Source organism: Corvus cornix, chromosome 7, assembly GCF_000738735.6.
Source record: "Corvus cornix cornix isolate S_Up_H32 chromosome 7, ASM73873v5, whole genome shotgun sequence".
NCBI classification, from domain to species: Eukaryota; Metazoa; Chordata; class Aves; order Passeriformes; family Corvidae; genus Corvus; species Corvus cornix.
Window position 1 is genome coordinate 12189945 of NC_046337.1, and position 16193 is coordinate 12206137.

General features: G+C 43.4%; 1 protein-coding gene across 2 annotated transcripts in view; it reads right to left on the minus strand.

Moving 5' to 3' along the window:
* The window catches only part of RALB (RAS like proto-oncogene B), a 49024-nt gene that overhangs the window by 11997 nt on the left and 20834 nt on the right, over positions 1-16193 (minus strand). The window contains exon 1 of one of the 2 annotated variants that reach the window (XM_039554747.1): positions 15247-15347. The exons of the other annotated variant lie outside the window; for it this stretch is intronic. The gene's annotated coding sequence lies outside the window, so the exon portion shown is untranslated. Of the gene's footprint in view, positions 1-15246; positions 15348-16193 lie in introns of those variants that run through there. 2 annotated transcript variants of the gene reach the window in all.

A 16193-nucleotide genomic window follows, 5' to 3' on the forward strand; every position in this document is an offset into this window, starting at 1 on the left:
ACCATTCAGAAAACACTGCTATAGGAAGTGGCTGTATCAGCCTTGATTTATAGCAGCACTCTTTATTCCAGAAGCACAGGAGCAATGGGCCTTCCAGGAGTCTCAAATTTGCCTGCACACAATTACTGTACTAAACCACTGCAACTGCCACATCATCAAGTGCTACTGTATGGAAACACAAGGCCAACAGTAGAAGTTACTTGGAAAAAGCTTCAGGACAACCGGCTGCCCTAAACAAAATTAACAAGAGACTAAGGGATCATCAGCCTACAAACATGCCATAGGATTATTTAGCCTGGAAAGGGACCTTTGGATGCAGTCCTGTCCAAACCTCTCCCTGAAAGCAGTTTGTTCCAAGCAATCCAGTTTATGTGCCTTGCATTTTGAGACTGACATGACCAGTCTGGACAACTGCCCTCGGAGTACACTGATAGTGACTACTTTTTTTTCCCCTTGTCATGACTTGATGTTCTGAAAAGCAACAAATCAAACTAAATTCTCATTGACTCGTGCATACAAGAACAAACATGCCAACAATCAAGAAGTGCCCTCAGGACAGCATTTTCAAACATCTGAGCAGCAGTATTTTTCCATGCAGAGTTTTTTACTCACACCTGTTTGCTACATACATTTAGTACAGCAATGCAAATTAATCATGTTTAAGTACTCATTCTGGGATAAACACTGGTAAGTGAAGACAGATATTTTCCTCTGGTAATCTTCTCTATTATGTCATACATCAGCTCCCCCATCCAGGACACTCCTTAGTACAGAAATGGGGTGTGACAATTCCTACTTCTCCATAGGTTCTCCCAGTACAGCACAAACACACATTTGTTGGGGACAGTGAATTTAGCCATTGAATTGCCACAGACATTCTAAACCAGAAGAGAATCACAAGACTGATTTTTAACTCTTAGTCACCAGAGAGGCAAGAAAAGAAGGGAACAGTTCCCGGCCAAGGAAATGTGAAAAAACACAACAGGCAGTGTAGGGTATGCCCAGCCACTGCCTTGGAGGGACGTCTGCTGAGATAAGGAGATTGAGCAATGTCCCAGCAGGACCCCCCTGGGAAGGCAGCTGCTTTTCAGTTACGGTGAGAAGACGACAGATGCAGAATCCTCTGGGAGACCCTATGCAGATCTTTTGTAACCCATTGGCCTTTACCCTCTGACACCCACCCCCTGTATCCCTACAAAGCTAGCCCCCTGCCCCTGCGAGGGCAGAGAGAGCCCATCCCTGGCCTCCCCTTCGCCGGAGTACAGACCAATAAAGCTACCTTCGTGCGGAACAGCTACAAGGGCCTCTTGTCTCTCTCCCTGCTCTGACCTGGAGGCTGCCCTGCAGAGCTGAGCTGAAATCATGAGCTGACAATCACTAAAGAGCTGACAGCTTCTGCACGGGCCCTCCAGCTAGCAGCTGAGGGAAGACACCGGGCCTCGGGAAGGCGATCCTCCACGGGACCATCTCTGCGGACCGGTCACAGCTTCCTCGGTCAGAGCTACTGACCCCTCACCAGCTGTCATAAGGTAGCATCTGAACTCCAGAAGTTCTTGCTTTGCCTATTGTCCACATGGTCTACAGACGGTAAACTAGAATTCAGCTTGCTTGGACATAAACACCCAAGGAACAAGAGCTACAGATTGGCCACACAATGAGATAGTTCAGGGACTTTAAGTGTTACAGAAGTAACACAGATTGCTCGTAAATTGTAGAGAATGCTGTTTTGTCCTAGTTCAAGAGTAGTCTGGCTTTCACAGTAGGAAATAAGCTGTTTTCTGGAGTGTGACCCTTAGCTACTTTTCAGTATAATTGTGACTGGTTTTAACCTGTGACTGTTCTTTTATCAGGTATCCTAACATTGTTGTAACTGTTGTGTTATCTAACACAAAGCTTTCAAGCTACACGTTTTTCTGGAATCACAAACTTAGGAATATGTAATAGGCAGCAGCACTAAGTCCACTGTGCTACGCAACAGCAATAAAGGCATAATTTACTAATAGCCAAGAGAAAAGATTTCTCTGTCCTGTCAACACAAATACTTCATCTTCACATGGTCATGGTAAATTAATTGCTGTCTTTTAGGAAAAATACTGACAAACTTGAAACAGTTCATCATAGAGGTAGAGTGGAGAGAATATTTAAATCCTTCCTTCTCTATTCCACCCCAACAATGGCCTGTAGAAACTGCAAGGTCAGCCTTACAGTATTACCTCATTCGCAATCAGAGTATAATATTAAACAAAACCCACCCAATAGCATACAAAATGGGTTTGATTGCATCTAAAGCTCTTCATGGCCAAGGTACTTGATCTTCCCTGCAGAGCTGTTCCAAGTGCCACTTGAATATTTCAGAGGATCAGGACTACATGAACCCCATGAATGCAGCAGTACGCTCACAACACAGCCCCTGAGCAGTGTGTACTCAGTGAGGTCCCAGAAGCTTCACACAAAGCATCTCTTCTTTGCTGGCACCAGAGGGAGCGTGGCCTCCCCCCAGCCCAGAACAGCCAGTGCAGAGGCAAGAACAGAGGACAAGGCAAGGCTGAAGCAGTGTGACATAGGATTAACACAGTCAGTATCAGTGCAGAAGTACCAGTGCTTACAGAACAACAGGTTAACAGCACATCACTGGTTCAGAAAGGGGCACAGTGAGATTATAATAGGAATATTGTAATAAAACAAGAAAGGCATTGGAGCCAACTGTTTGTTTATTTTTATCCCCACCTCTGCAGGCCAAGAAACAGTTTACACAACATGGTTCAAAGCTCACATCTAACAGTTCCTTGAGGTTAAAAAAAATTAAAAGAAATCTATTAACACAAGTGGAAGCTCTCTCCTCTGTTATCTCTGAGTAGGCAAGGAATTTTCTTCCTATTCTATACATTAAGCATCCTTGAGGCAGTCAAGGCACATTAACTCATCTTTTCACAGAAAAACAAGTCTTGGGAAATCCAACCACTTCTCAAAAAAGCAGCAGTTTCTAGAAGAACCTGTGACAACTGCAGTTGCTTTAAAACATTACTCAACTCCCTTCATTTTATGGGACATAGACTTGAGGCAATGGGTCTTAGTGCATCTGCTGAAGAGCTCACTCTGAGTAAGTGTCCAGACAAGACACCTAATGCTGTGGGGTAAGATGCCTCCTCTCCCCTATTGCTCTTTACTTGTTGTTTGGGCACAGTTTACCTTCCAGCAAGATTTACCCTCCTCTGACAGGACAAGAGGCAATCCATTGAGCAGTCAGTCAATCTATTTATTTTCCACCTGTCATTTTACCCTCAGGTTTAATGACACCATGTTGAACTTCATATGCTAAGTGTTTTAAGCTGTAAAAAAAAAAAACAAAAACCACACTCCAAACCTTCTGAAAGTTTATTTGAGGGAGTGAGGTAGGGGAGTGAGGTAGGGGAGGTGGTTTCTTCTGGTTACCATTCATCCTGCTTTGAAATAAACTGCTAGACAGACCTACCATGACAGAGAATAAACTTTTTCTGTCAGTATTTCATTTTAAGAAATTAGAAGTAATTACCTGCTTCATCTGTTTTAAAAGATAAGGATTAAGCCATTGACTTGATAATTCTGCATTTATTCTGTAATAGGTAACACACAGCCCTATGCACAATAAGAGCTTTGTGATGCTAGTGAAAGATGCTCCTCAGATCAAGAAAGGAAGGTTACACCAGCCACAGGCTGCCTACATGAAGCACAAGAATCTACAACTCAAACCATAGGAGTTACTAATCAGCTGTTTTGATTTAGACTTCTGAAGATCTCTACTTGGCCACAGGACTAATCAAACCATGCCACCTCCCATTTAAGTTATCTAACCCTAAACTCACCAACTACTTCAGCCTTCCTTTGTCTTATCTGTTTAGATTACAATTTCTGCAGGTTAACTAAGGCCCCCTGCACAATGTTGTGCCATTCTTGGCTGGTCCCTTGAAACTGAGCACTTCAAGGCAATTGTTTATAAACACTTAGAAAATTGCTTTTTCTCCACCCTCTCCTCAACCTAAATAGTTAAACTGCTCAGAACACAGTTTACAAACAGGACTGGTTTACCTAATACCAAGATTCAAAGACTATGACTGAATAACTACACGTATTTCAAACCAGACCACACTTTCACATTCCCTTTTTACTTCATGTGCATTAAGACACCACAGCTGCACAACACTTAAAGGAAAAAGCTCTTGTCACTTCACAAGAAAGAAACTTTGCTACAGTTCATCCAAGTACATAAGAAAAAAAAGAGAAGCTTCACTAAGTCTACCTGTTTTCCAATAAATATTCTGCTGCTGTAATAAAAGAATCTGAGACCCTCCAAAGGCTTTAATTGGAATTGCTGCTAGTTCTGCCATTCAGTTCGAGATTTAAAACTGAAATAAAGCTCTAAGCTCAAAATTGCTGAGATCAGCTCTTGTTCTCTTGCTGTGCAGCTGATATCTTTGGACATTTCTTTTCATTGCTATCCTGCCACTGAAAGCAGCCATTCTTTGGATTTTAAAACAGGATTCTAGAAACCCTTAGCCCAATAGCTTGACAGAGGAGCTTTGTTAAACCCTTCAGACACCTACTTTTAAAGGAAAATCTGGCTATTCAACCTATTATAAAGACTTAAATATGATGTCATCAAAAGCAAACACAGAAAGAACAAGGTTTTGCAACAGTATTTTAGTGATCCTCATTTATCAGAATATGAATTAGAGGCTTTGAAGTGTTTGGTTCTGTGATATAACCACAAGAATGCAGTCACAGAAATTCCCTGGATCACAAAACTAATTAACAATCTCACCGAACTATGAACTGTAAGAGCTCCTCAGCCATTCTGAGGTTACCCAGAAAATATTTAAGTACTGAAATTCCATTAGCTTTCAATGGACTGTAAATGCTCCAACTGGTAATTCAACTTAAAAAAAACCAATTTGAGATTAAGAGGCATATTTAATGCCACTGAAAATTTTAGGATATGCAGGCTGAAAAATTACAAATGCTACTCTATCCTCTTTTGCTGTGCCAATATCTCCCCTCTTGGCATATATCCATTTAGTGGTTTCCAAGCTAAACAGAGATCACAATGTGTTTGGTAGAAATCCCTGCTTGGGATAGCCTCATATCCTTCCCCATGTAATGCTGGATGTTTCTACCTTCTCAGTTGTGGTTATAGATTTTTCTGGGCGATGTTTAATTGGATCAAGGAATTCATTCAGCTTGAGATGTCTTGCAGAGCACATTGGGGCAGTTTCACAGTCCCCATTTATATCACCCAGTGCTACCATCACCATCCCCTGTCCCTCAGTCCCCTCTCCCTTCCCCCTGGCAGTTCCAGCCCATCAGCACACTGGGCCTGCCAGTCACATCTGCAAGGCCACACACACCTCAGTGCTGATGTGAAGGGAGAAAAACAGTTTGTACAACTAAGGCCAAAGAAGGTGGAACTACAGCAGCCAAGCAGTTTCTTATACTGCTGCAGAAGCAGGGCAGTTCCCTCACCCTGTTCACAATTCACGCCTTAGACAAGGGGCTGGTGCAGCCACCACCCTGCTGCAGTGTCTGGGCTGAGCACTGGAGTGAAACCCAAGCCTCAGATTTGCTTTTGGCAATCAGGCATTTTCTCTCCCTAAGATCTACTAGTAGATGCAGTTGCAAAGATAAGGGCATTGGACCGGAACCTCAAAATGGATTTTGAAAACTTAATACTTTATAATATCAGGATGAAAAGTAAGAATTGAAGGCAAGGAACTACGTTACTCTGTACACATGAAGGGATCTAACCTCTTTATATAGGTTAGATCCTTGTTCCAAGTGGCAACAGCCATATCCCTAAATGTTACAGGAAAAAAACACAGAATAAATACATTTACTTGATACACTGAAAGTTACAACTTATAGTATAACTGAATGTTACATGACACCAGTTTCAGTCAATCCTGCCTAAACCCCCCAGAATTGTGTGTACACCTACAGACACTGGCTCTCACAAATGTGCTCTGGCAGGAGCTACATATACACTGCTAACTAACAGACACATGAAGCAAGACCAGGACTAGCAAGTTCACCATGTTACAGCAGTTAAAGGTTAAACCAGAACCTGAAGCCAGGTCGTTAGTATTCTCCATCTCCTACAAGGCTGGGGAAATACTAGGCACAGATTGAGGAACCATTTCAATTCACAGTTGTGTTTCCTCAAATGAATCAGATTGGAGTATTAACTTCCATAATAAGAAAGACTGCAGACTGTGAGATGAACTTTTACGGCAGGAAAGACCCTAAGACTTGCTCATCTAGAAAATATCACAGGCAGTATAAAAAGCAGTATTTTTAATATAGTTGTGATCAGGAGTCTTCTCTGCATGCATGAGGACAACCCAGATATCACACTAAAATATTCTAACAGTATCAATAGCATCAGACATCCAACCACTGGATACCAGCCAATTAGGATTAAGAATCCCTACTAGTGATCCTGGTCTCTACACCATATCTTACTTTTCACTATTCCACACATTCGTATGCAAAGCCATCTCCAGCTCTTCACTTAGCCTAATAAAGTTTAATAAGATCAAGTGATTTTTAGAAGAGTGCACTTCGTATACAAAATATTTTTTGACACCTGCAGTTACGTAGAACAGGAAGAACAGGAGACACACAAGTGCATTGCTCCTTTAACTGATCATTGTCCTCGCAACCTACAAAGTCTAGCACACTGCTCTTTCCAACAGGTTATAGCTAGACTTGGATAATTCCACCTTTTAGGCTATGTTCAAATCTGGACCACCACAGCAGTGATCCATTTTAAGTACAAAATACCTGTATATACTCATATTCCCCACAATCCTCTCCTTCCTTGCCAAGTACAGCCCAATTCTTCTTATAAATTTTCAGAGAAGAATCAGTGCAGCTCAGAAAGCAAATCTGATGGCGTTTAATTTACATTTACTTACTACATGAAATTCTTAAATATATGCCCTCTCACATCATTCAGTACAGGACCATTCTAGATTACTCATTACAAATAGACAGACATTACCTTACACATTAGCAGTAATCTCAAGACAGTAACTTTGCTAAGAATAATCTCAATGTCTAAGGAAAAATGGAACTAAATCCTGTCCAAGTCTGTAGCAAGGCTGCAACCTTCAAAGGTTTAGTCACAGGAAAGAATCAGTCTGGTCAGTTGGAGCATCAGAAGAGCAACACTTTAAAGCAACCCTTTAAAATTGAACTCAGATCTTATGCTGAAGTGAAATATAAGCAACTATATATCGCTGTTCCTAAGGAACTTAAATATCTGAATTTGTTTGTTTGGGTTTTTTGGGGTATTTTTTTTTGGTTTGGTTGGGTTTTTTTGTTGTTGTTTGTTTGTTTATTTGCTTGGTTTCGGTTGGTTGTTTATTTTTAGAATTTCATCAGAGTGGAAAAAAATATAGCCAAGTAACTTGTTTCTGAGCAGTAGCTAAGAGAAGAAGAAAAAGGACTTCCCTTAAACAGTGCTTTTAAGGCACAGGAGCACACCCTCTCTCCCTGAAAAAAATCACATATATCTACGTTTAAGTAAATAAGGTTTTAAGGTCATGCTGTAAAGCTAATACTCTTAACAGCGGGTATCAACAGTATCAAGAGATTGTCATTGCATATAGGCAGTACACTTATAAGTGCCTTGTTGCACAGATAGCATGCAAGCATCATAGTTACATAGAGTTTTATGGGGAAAAAAAGTAAGAAACCACCCTCCATATTATTTTCAGTATTACTCCGGGCAGATCAACTAGTAGAGTGTATGTAGCACCAGCAATATACTCTTTATTTCAGCAAGATAGTGTTACCTAAAGTGAAAGTAAGACAGTAGTGTCATTACAGCTAAAACCACTTCTTCTGTAGGGAGACATCTAACCAGAGATCTCCAAGTACTTTCAGAAAGCCTCCAAGTCTAATATTAACACCCAGAAGACATATTGCAGACACAGAAGAGAAGGATCTACCACATTGCTTTTACCTTGCAAGATCTTGCTAGAAATCCTAATAGAAATCTTCTACAAGCACAAAGACTGAATTGATACCATTAATCAGTATTACTATGCTAAGAGTTTGTCACTGTGGTGATAACAGTCTAGTTGCCCAATTACTTAGGGTGAATTACAACACCACTGTTCACACTAGTTAATTTGGCTCATACCAGAAAAGTGACACTCAGGCAACAGACTTGTTCAACGGCCTCACTCCCATTGACTTGCAAAGTGTATTTCACCTGTATTTCACCTGTATTTCCTTTGAAAGCTCATCCATGCAGAAACATGTTCATCTTTGATACACAGCATACATGAAGTCCACCAAACCACTAAGAGACAGTGACATGCCTCAGATAATCTCATACCATTTTTTACCTGGATCTCCAGGGGCCTAACAAATACAACAGCCAAATCAAACAGATCACACAATCAGTGTCTTAAGGGGCACACGAGAGCTCAAAATAACCAAAATCTTACCTTAGTACCAGGTTACAACATGGTTTCAGTTACTTCAGTGAAAAAAACTGCAACTATATAATCCACAAGAAAATTGCCACTACCACTGATTTTGCAAATTCCACCAAATTCCAATTCAACCAGAAGTGTGCTACAGAGTTGCAGGAGCTCTCACCACTGTTACCCAGTCCTGAGGCAGTCAGACCCAGTCATTGGTGTCACAAACATGCCACCAGACACTGCAGACAGGCCACAAGCTGCTACCACTGCTCCCCCAAAGGATGTATCTCACTAGATCATGCTTCCCTAGTGAACTGGATGTCTGGGATAAATCAGAAGTCTGAACATTATTTAGTTTGGCTTAGCTAATACCAGCAGAAGCAATTGTCTCTGCCCATACAATTACATTCCTTGCTTGCAAACTGAAGTTAATGTCTCATGCTCACATCTCTGTTTGGGGAAATGTAAGCCACTGTTGAGACCATATTTGATGCAGATAGGCAAGTAATAAACCCCCATCCTGACTTCACTCTTAACCATAGAATCCCAGCTCCCTAGGGGCACTCAGGAATCATCTTCCTATAGACTATGAGAGTACTTCCACTATTTTAAGCACTTCATTGGGGTTCACAGATGTGTACCGTGAGTCACTAAGCTTCCTCAATCAGGCAACATCACACAACTGCCAAGCACTGAACCTTTCCCTCCATCTTTCAATCAATGCATTTACATTACAACATGAAAAGAAACAATGGTGACATTTAGTACCCATAATTTAGCTGCTGTGCTAAGTCACCTTTAAATAGATTTCTTTACTCCAGTTCCCCCAATCAGGTAGAGTGAACTGCACATGCAAGAAGCTGCCTTTCCACTGGACTAGGAGCATATGTTTTCAATAACAGACAGTTTTCCAGACTACTGTATTCATATACTTCATACCAAAGCCAAAAGCAGTATTTCTATCTTCAAATGGGAACTGGATTATTACACCAGTACGGGCGTCTTATGAAATTTCAGTATCCCCAGAGTTAAGAATACTAAAAAGCTGTGGAGAACTTTACTTATGGGAGAAGTCTTATCCTTGGTCTCCCTCATGGAGAATGCTCTGCCCACCACTATAAAACACTTACAGCCAAATGTGTTCTCTCCAACACAGCCTCCAGGGTGCTGTAGAACGAAGAGTGGCACAGTATAACACGGTTGCTAACTCTGGGTTTAGGTGGCAGACTATTAACTCAGAACCACTTGACTTCAACACAGAGAATAAGGACACATTTAGTTCAGAACACTTCTCTTTATGACCTAGCAAATGACAGGTCACATGAACATACAGAACCAGTGCAGAACATAAACCACGCATTTATTCTTGGGTTCTCCTGGAGACATCTCCTATCTTCACAGAGCACTTTACCAGAATAAAAAACCCTATTATTCTGATACCTAGGAGCTCATCCACGGCTTTCATGCCTTTCTTGGGAAATCAGCACAACAGGGTGCTTCCATACACTAATGCATGCAGCACAGGCAACGAGATGGAGACGTTGGGGGTCTGTGTGTAGCTACAGGGGTTACAACCTCACTGGAATCACAGAGATGAGCTTGGATAGCTCTCATGGTTAGAGTGCTGCTGTGGATGGCTACAGGCTCTTTAGGACAGACCGGCATGGCAGGAGAGCTGTCTTTCCCATGAGAAAAGCTGGAGCAGACAAAGCTCTGTCTAGAGATGATAATAAGCCAGTTTATGGATCAGGAGTAGCACAGTCTGCAGGAGGACTGGACTAGACAGTCTCCACAAGTGTCTACCAGCCTCAGCAACTCTAAGTCATCTGTGCCCAGCAATGCAGTTGCTACAAATCTTATCTGTGGGAAGGCCCGTTTTTCAACTTGCACAAGTAGTACAGCAGAGCTAGAACACTTAAAGCCAGTCCATCATGACTAACACTTAATTAAAAACCTTATCTAACACTTATTTACAAGAGTGTAACAGGTTCATGATCTGCTATTGCCCCTGTTATACTAGATGATATTAGAAGACAGTTGTGAATACTTAAGGAAAGGAGTTGGACAAGAACACTGCTTGATCCCTGTTTTACAAGCTAAATAAAGATAAAGATGCACAGTATCACCACCAACTGGTCTGCCTAATATTTTTTTAAATTAGTTTCCTTCCATTAAAACTTCAGAACAGATTCAACCAATAAAGCCTACTTCAAATTTAGTTTGCCTCCTAAGACAAAAGTAAATTTCCAATGCCTGCATAATTGTTTAAAAAATTAAATTGATTCCTAAACTGTGTTTTGAAACACAATAAAGTGGAAAGAGAGATAGGAATGTGTGCTTGAAACTGGTGCTGTCTTTTGAAACATCATTTCCTTAAATTTCTTGGCCAGTCTATTTTATGACATGGTAGATAAAAGCAGAAAGCTGCCATAAAAGTCAGTCAGTGAGACTTCTTGGTGAGTACACTAATGAGAATTCCTTACCTACCCAAAATGAAATCTCACAGTAAGCCAAGAACACTAAATAGCAGAAGAGTACCATCAAGGAGAGGAGCTTCTTACTGCAGCAGCAGTTTAGTGGAAAGGCTGTATCACAGATTACTATATACTTTACAATTAATTAATTTTAATCAGGGATCAGCTTCCCCAATTAGCAAAACCAGCTCTTTTCTGGAAAGCTGAGGCAACTGACATGCAATTTGATCTAAAACTACTTCACTTGTTAAATGTCTGCTTTAGAGTGGTGCCCAAGACAGCATCCTCTGGAGCAGGATAGCACTAACCTTATACAACACCTACTTAAAAACAAAAAAAGCCACTTTAGTTTGTGTTCTGCAGCATGAAGTCCAGAGTTCAGGTAGCTCCTACAAATAATCTTTTAAAGTGCTTTGTCAAGTTAAATATAATCCTGTAATGTAGTACTCTATAATATTCTTGTCTATAAAGTGGGATTCTTTTCCCTGTTAAACCTGTGACTCCAACCAGCAGCTTGGGAAAAAAAAAAAGGTCATCCATATTAAATCTAAATCGGAAACATTCTTTAATATGTCCACCTACCATGCCCAAAATAGGGGATAAGTCTAGGTCTCCAGTACCCTTCAGAAGAATAATCTTTCACTACAGGTAAAAATATATACCAAAAGAGCTAGAAACCAGAGAAATCACAGCATCTGCTTAACTCCGCATGTTCTCAGCTTTCCAGTTCTATGCTTTGACTTCAGATTATTTTTGACACATTCCAAATTTAAGAAGAATATATTAAAAACTCCAGTTTCACTGCATTATTAGTGGCCTAAAACATTTCACACTAAGCTTCAACTGACAGCAACACTAAATCACAAAGTAACAGCTGACAGGATTAAGACTTTAACAAATGCTTATAATCCCAGAACTGATTTTTTTGGTCTTTGACTTGTGATCCAGCAAAGATTCCTAGTCAGGACTGCATTTCCATTAAGTCTCATATTCATGTAATCAACCATTATTCCTTTGTCAACAACTTCAGCAAGGAAGGCTATGGACTCATGGTTCCATAGAAAACAGTTGAAGTTCTAAGCAAGCACTTTGTTACCATAAAGATTCAAGTAGCTCCTTACACATCAGCCTAAAAAACATTCTCACATTACACAACTCCATGACTTTCGTTTTGACAGGTCTTGAAAAACACATTTGCACATCTCAAGCACAAGAGACAAAACAGATCCTCTAATATTACTATTAAAGCAGCATTTGGAAGAATATGAAGAGATAAACCATGAGTTATACAGACTTATCTTGCTTAAATGACAAGATAACTTGATATTTCTGGGGCAAGCATGAAGGAAAGTTGGTTAGTCCTGTTTAAAGGGCTAAAAGAGCTACCAACAAAATTATTGCTCCTTAGCAGCTATTAACAAGGACTTTTTAAATACATGTTCTTTAGCCTCTTATCAAGAGGCAAGCATCAACTGTATCATACAACAAAAGCCACAAAATTGACTGTTAGCACTAGGAGAGTGAAACAGCCAAGACTGCTGACCTTGCTGCTCCAAGCAATAGCAGGCAACAAGCAATGGAACCTTATCACCACTACTTGACAGTGATGCAGAACAGTTAGCAGAGACATGGGGCTGGAAGGTGGATGAAGAAAGAAAGGCTAAAGAACTACAGTTTTTTATCAGCAAGATAAACTTCCAACTCAAGACAGAATAAGTTTGAGAATATAAATTGCCATCTAACCTGGCTGATAATTAGGATCAGCACCCATCCTAAGTCAATCATGTAAAGTCACTTGAAGTCAGGCACACAGGGAGTGAAAAGCAGCAAGCACCTACATTTATCTACTCTGTGTCTCCCCAGCAACTGCCTTTCACTCAAACCCCCAGAGACCACTACTCCCATCCCGAGCTGCTTGCTACAGCAACAGCCACAAGACACCTACTGACCCCAGGCACTGTTTGTCCTGATACCACTGTGCACTTGCACTCCCATGAGTGCTTAGGGCCTGCACAGCTGTCACGAGAAACAGGCTCCTTCAGTACCCCAGCTCAGAGAGGCTATTAATTCCCATGAATTCGTTGTGTAATAGAAAGCAATTCATTTAATCAGTCACATGGAGCTTGAATCTAGTCAGTAAGAAATGATTGAATTAACGTGCAATTATCCACTGCATGGAAAGTGAACAGGTTTACAGGACAAGAACAAACTGTGAACCAGATTCCCAAATCGTGATGCTAGGGATTGTTCTGCTGTTTCACATGGCCACTTTTGCTCTGTTCACAGGACAGTTTTGTTCCATGTGAAGCTCAGACCCCAGCACTTCCTAGAGAAGCAAGTAATTTTATCCAGCATTTGGTCAAATAACAGTAGGTGCTCAATCAATTAAGCAGCTGAAAAAACTTAGAGCCCAAATGAGGCATTAGATCACAGAAACTATAAGCCATCCAGGATTTCAGTGTATACATCTAAGTTGTCCAGGCAGTGTCCCATCATCACTGAGTTGATTTGATCAAAATGCCTCAACTGCTCTTCTACACAGATTTCCAGTACCACTGCACTGACAGTTAGAGACAAGTTTGAGAGTTTTAAAGGATGGCCAAGAAAGGATATTGTCCGGTCAAATTAAGCTTTCAGTTAAGAGCTTTTGTAAAGCATTCCAGCTAAATCTTTAGACTAGAAATTCCTCTGCAGTATATACATAACACTAGCAAAAATAGGTCAGCTTCACTTTCTTCCAGGCATGCAAAACAGAAATCAAGTTGGCTTACTCCAAAAGAAGTGAAAATAAACAATTTACTCCTAAAAGTCTAACACGGGAAACTTGTTTACAGGACTAGTCTGAAGGTTATTCTATTCCTAAATGAAATATTTATTAGAGAAAAAAAATACAAAATATTTCAGGATGGTAAGTTACCATCATCTGATCATAAGCAAAAATCCAAGTAGTTAAAATTATTCTAGCAAGTCTGCTATACATGAATAAGTGCAAAGATGCTATTTCAAGTAGGATTGAGCTTTTGCTAATAAATTCTCTGTAATCAAATTATTTTCAGCCTTCAAGCAAATCACTTCCAAGAACCACAAGTCTGGCTCCCAGTTGTTAGTTCCTACTCTCACTTTGACAACCTTAATTGGACAGGGAGTATTTAAGACATTAAAAAGAAAAAAAAGACAGCTTTTTCTGAAAATCATGTACCTCTGAGGATGAAAACAGACAAGCACTTCCCTGTCCCGCAGAAGAGAAACAAGAATCTTGGAACTAGGGAAGTAATGTTAGAACAGTTTTTTTTAAAAAAAAAAAAAGGCAACACCCAAAACTACTCAGCCTGCACACTTTAGCTTTGAAAATTACAAGGTTGCTCCTTGTACAGGTGCGGTCTCCTTGTTCCCTTCCACCATGAAAATACCCAGACACAGTCAAGGCTAAGTCTCCTGTCCTCAGAACAGAATCGATTCAACAGGGCTCCAGCAGAATGACCGAGTTAGGCCTCCACCAGCTGTTCAGGAAACATGACTGGGCTGCTTTGCCTCACCTCTCTCCCTGCCCTTCTCCAGGTAAGGTCACGCTCAGGCACCACCCTTCTCTTTCTACAACACCTCCACCAGTAAGGCTGCAGGGAGGATAAAGGTGGGCACAGAGAGTTCTCTCTCTACCCAGATAAAACGAGATCCCCCAGGAACTTCTGGCTCAGCTGAGACCGACAGCATCCCAAACCCTCTGTTTATCTCGCGCAGACGAAACGTTATCGCTTATCCGAGGGCACCAAGCGACGGCAGGGCAGCCTGTACGGGAGGAATCCGCCAGAGGAACGCTCAAGGCCAGCTCCTCCTCGCCCTTTCCCTCCCCCAGGTCCCACTTGTAGACAGGAGCCACAGCGGTCCCCGGCTCCACCTCAGCCCAGCGCCACTGGGAGCCGCAGGAGCGGTCGAATCCACGAGCGGGGCCTCTCGCCTCCCACTGCGGCTCCCGCGCAGGCCCGACGGTCACCGGCTGCCCCCGCTCTCCCCTCGCCCACTCCCGGTGCTCTCCCACGGCCGAGGAACCCCCGGGCAAAAGCCGCCAGGCTCTCCTCGCCCCACGCACCCGGGAGGGAGGGGCTGCCCCGCACCCCCGGTGACACCTTCCTTCCCTCCCTCTCCGCAGAGCACGGGGACCGGGGGGCTCAGCCACATCCCCAGGCTGCGGCCAGGACCCGGAGACTCCCGCCTGCCCTCACCGAGGGCGCGAGGCCGGGACGGCCGAGTCCCCCACAAGCCCGAGACTGGGGCGGGGAGATCCCATGGTGGCTGCTTGCTCTCACCTGGGGGCTAAGGCCCGGCTCCGCGCGGCGGCTCCAGCCCGGCTCCCGTCTCGGCTGCGCCCCCCGGCCCCGCCGCGCCCCGGCTCTCATTGAGGGGGCACCGCCGCCGCCCGCGCGCCCCCGCCGCGCACTTCCGCCCTCGCCGGCGCCGCTCCCGCCGGGCCCGGCTCCCCTCGAGCGCGCGCCCGCCCGCCGGTCACGTGGCGCTCACGGGCCAATCAGATTGGGGGCGGGCCGTGAGGGGCGGGTCCCGCCGTGTGAGTGGCTGAGCCCCCCGGCGTGAGGGGCCGGTCTCGGGAACGCGGCAGCCGAGAGCCGCAGGGAGAGGCTGCTCGCCCCATTGCCGCCTCCGGCTGTGCCCCCCGGGCTCTGTGGAGAGTCCCGCAGGCTCGGTTTGACCCAAAGGAATCACAGAATCATTTAGGTTGGAAAAGACCTCTGAGAGTATCGAGTCCAGTCAATGACTAAACACCACAATGTCAATTAGACCACGGCACTGAGTACCACGTTCAGTCTCTATTTAAACACCTCCAGAGACGGTGAGTTCACCGCCTCCCCGGGCAGCCCATTCCAATGTCTAATCACCCTTTCGGTAAAGAATTTCCTCCTGATGTCCCACCCAAACCTCACCTGGCGCACTTGAGGCTTTGTCCTCCTCATCCTGTCTCTGGCTGCCTGGGAGAAGAGGCCGACGCGCACCCGGCTACACCCTCCTTTCAGGGAGTTGTAGAGGGTGCTAAGGTCTCACCCGAGCCTCCTTTTCTCCAGGCTAAACACCCCCAGCTCCCACAGCCGCTCCTCATCAGACCTGTGCCCCAGACCCTTCACCGGTCTTGTTGCCCTTCTCTGGGTTCACTCCAGCACCTCAATGTCCTCCCTGAACTGCGGACAGAAGGGGACACAGGGTTTGAGGTGTGACCTTAACCAGCGCTGAGTGCAGGGGGAAG